The 2,622-nt window shown below is 40.5% G+C and overlaps 1 non-coding gene across 1 annotated transcript; it reads right to left on the bottom strand.

The window, feature by feature from the left end:
• Nucleotides 1-1,355: 1,355 nt before the first annotated feature.
• On the bottom strand, nucleotides 1,356-1,461 carry LOC125086522 (U6 spliceosomal RNA). The gene has a single exon (XR_007123243.1). It is a non-coding gene; the product is annotated as a U6 spliceosomal RNA (small nuclear RNA).
• Nucleotides 1,462-2,622: the final 1,161 nt, after the last annotated feature.

Raw genomic sequence — 2,622 nt, 5'->3', positions numbered from 1 at the left:
TTGCCCCAGGCTGACTCCCCCAGCCCTGGATGCTCCCTAGGGGCTCCCATAGCCTCAGCCCGCCGGCTCACCCTGGAACCTGAGGAAGGGGGAATGGGAAGTGACTGCTGATGGGTACAGCTTTCTTTTTAGAGTGATGAACATGTCCTGGAATCAGTGGTGATCGTGGGAAAACCTACCGAATCATGTATCTTAAAGGGGTGCATTTATGGCGTGTGAATTTTGTCTTTTAAAAAAGTAGCACAAAAATAGTTTTTTAAGATACGCAAATTGCTATAAGATGAATAAATTCTGGGGATCTAATGGACAGTTAACAGTACTGTATTATAGACTACTTGAAAGTTGTTAAGAGAGCAGATCTTAAATGTTCTTACTACAAAACAAAACATGGTAATTATGCGAGGTGGTGAAAGTGTTAACTAAACTTACTGCAGTTAATAATTTTTCAGTACATACATGTATCAAGTCCTCACCTTGTACGCTTAAAATTACACAATGTTACATGTAAATTACATCTCAATAAAACTGGAAGACAGGTAGATATATAGGTAGATACATAGATAGATGATAGATAATTGATAGATAGATATAAAGATAAACAGATTTTTAAAAGTAGCTCCATCTTGGCAGGTTAGCCTTAACCAGACCTAGAGATAAAGAAGAAAGTGCAGATGGACCTGTGCTGGTAATTCTACTATCCCAAACACACTCAGGGGCATAAAGCTGAACCGGTGCTAACCCTTTGACACTCCTCTGTGGGGCTTCTCATAATAGGCTTGCGGTGGGAGAGGTTAGGAGAGCTGCCATTACAAACAAAAGTCAACAGCCCTGGGCTCTCTGGTCCCCAGTCTCACAATCCCACCCGTACTCTTTGATAGGCAGTAAAATTCAGTCAGTTTGACCATTAAAAAAAAAAAAAAAGAAGCTTTTATTTAAAAAAAATTAAAAACACCTTTTCTGCTTTCGTTTCTCATTAAAATGCCACTTTTGAGTCATTTGGAAAGGGTCAGGCTGGATGTTGGCTTTAAAACCTTTGACAGCTACTATAATTGCCTAGAGGTCCAATAACAGTGATTGCTCTCACAAGTTTAATTTTGAAGTTTCTGCCAAGCCATTAGCATGTAGCGGGGCTACAGAAATCACAGGAAATTAGAGGTGAGGAGAAAAAACTAATCTCATCTACCTCTGGACTGTCACCTCTTCCCTGAGCCGGGACAAGTTCTCTTCTAAGCGGCTATTTCCTGGTGTAGTGAATGGAGTCCTGGGATCTGGTTTGGAGTTCTGCTACTAACTAACCACATGGTCTCAGGCAAGTTATTAAACATTACGGTATTCTTTCTTTCTTTCTTTCTTTTTTTAATATGAAATGCTTCATGAATTTATGTGTTATCCTTACACAGGGCTGGGCTAGTGTTCTCTGTATCATTCCAGTTTTCATATGTGTGCTGCAGAAGTGAGCACTACACACTTTTATATCTTTAAAAATGGGTATATTGTTGCCTCTTCCGCTCTTTGTCCAAGTGCCCTCTGTCCAAGATTCTTCCATAGATCATGTCTATGGAGCAAGACAGGCAGAGAGACGTCTGCGCAGGAGCGATCTGAATGGGAGCTCCTTTAGTTGAAGGATCAGGCTGGGCAAGCTTCCTACAGGAAGGCAGAAAGGCATTAAAATAAAACATTGTATCACATGGATCTGGTCGCTTTCAGGAGGGATAAGAGAACACATCTAAAAGACATGTTTAAAGGATGCTCTAATTAATTGTGGCTCAATCTTCATGGTGGCAATTTCAACTCTTCCATAGTCATTTCATCACATCTAGTCCTTTCTTTCGATCCTTAAGAACAACCAATCCAGGGGTTATTATGCTCTCTATTCTACAGATGAGAATACTGAGCCCTCGAAGTTTACATAACTTCCTCAAAAAATTTCACTTGACTGGTCGGTGGCGGAGATGGGCTTTGAACCACAGTTTTCTGACTGTAACACCCATAGTCTTTCTGCCTGGCCAGCAGTTCCTGGGTGTGATGATCACTAAGACAGACTCAGGTATTATGAGGGTCCACAGATACAGGACCACCGCTACCTCCTATTATCCATCCAGTCTACCCTTAAGGGAATTTTTTGAAATTTCATCTTTAACAAAGAAGGGCAAGTCTGTAGCCCTGGTGTCCAGAATATTCTCACATAACAGTAGGAAACCAGACTTTCTTGTCAGCTCTTAAAGAATGGAAAACTATGCACAAAACCTTACAGAAATTAAAAGGATACATGTGTTCCTTGGCTATTCCTTTTCAGAACATCCTCTGGATTGAGCCCAGGAGACAACATAGAGTAGTGGGCAAGTACACAAGTTTGGGATCAGTATCAGTCTTTGCTAACTATTTGACCTTAAGCAACTTATTTAACTTTGTTACACCTTTGTTTATTCAACTACACAATGAGAATAATGTCTCCTTCAAAGAATCCTTACAAAGATTAAACCAGTTTACAATGTAAGGTGGTTAACAAGTGCTAGGCACAGGCTAAGTGTGAAATAAATTCCATTTTGTATTGTTCTAGCCCACTCTCTTTAGAGGAGAAGGAAAAGGGGTGAAAGGAACCAAAATCCCCCGTCCCTACTA

The sequence above is a fragment of the Lutra lutra genome, chromosome 15, assembly GCF_902655055.1.
Source record: "Lutra lutra chromosome 15, mLutLut1.2, whole genome shotgun sequence".
Classification (NCBI taxonomy): domain Eukaryota; kingdom Metazoa; phylum Chordata; class Mammalia; order Carnivora; family Mustelidae; genus Lutra; species Lutra lutra.
The sequence above is the reverse complement of the archived record's forward strand: the minus strand, read 5'-3'. Positions and strand labels throughout refer to the sequence as shown.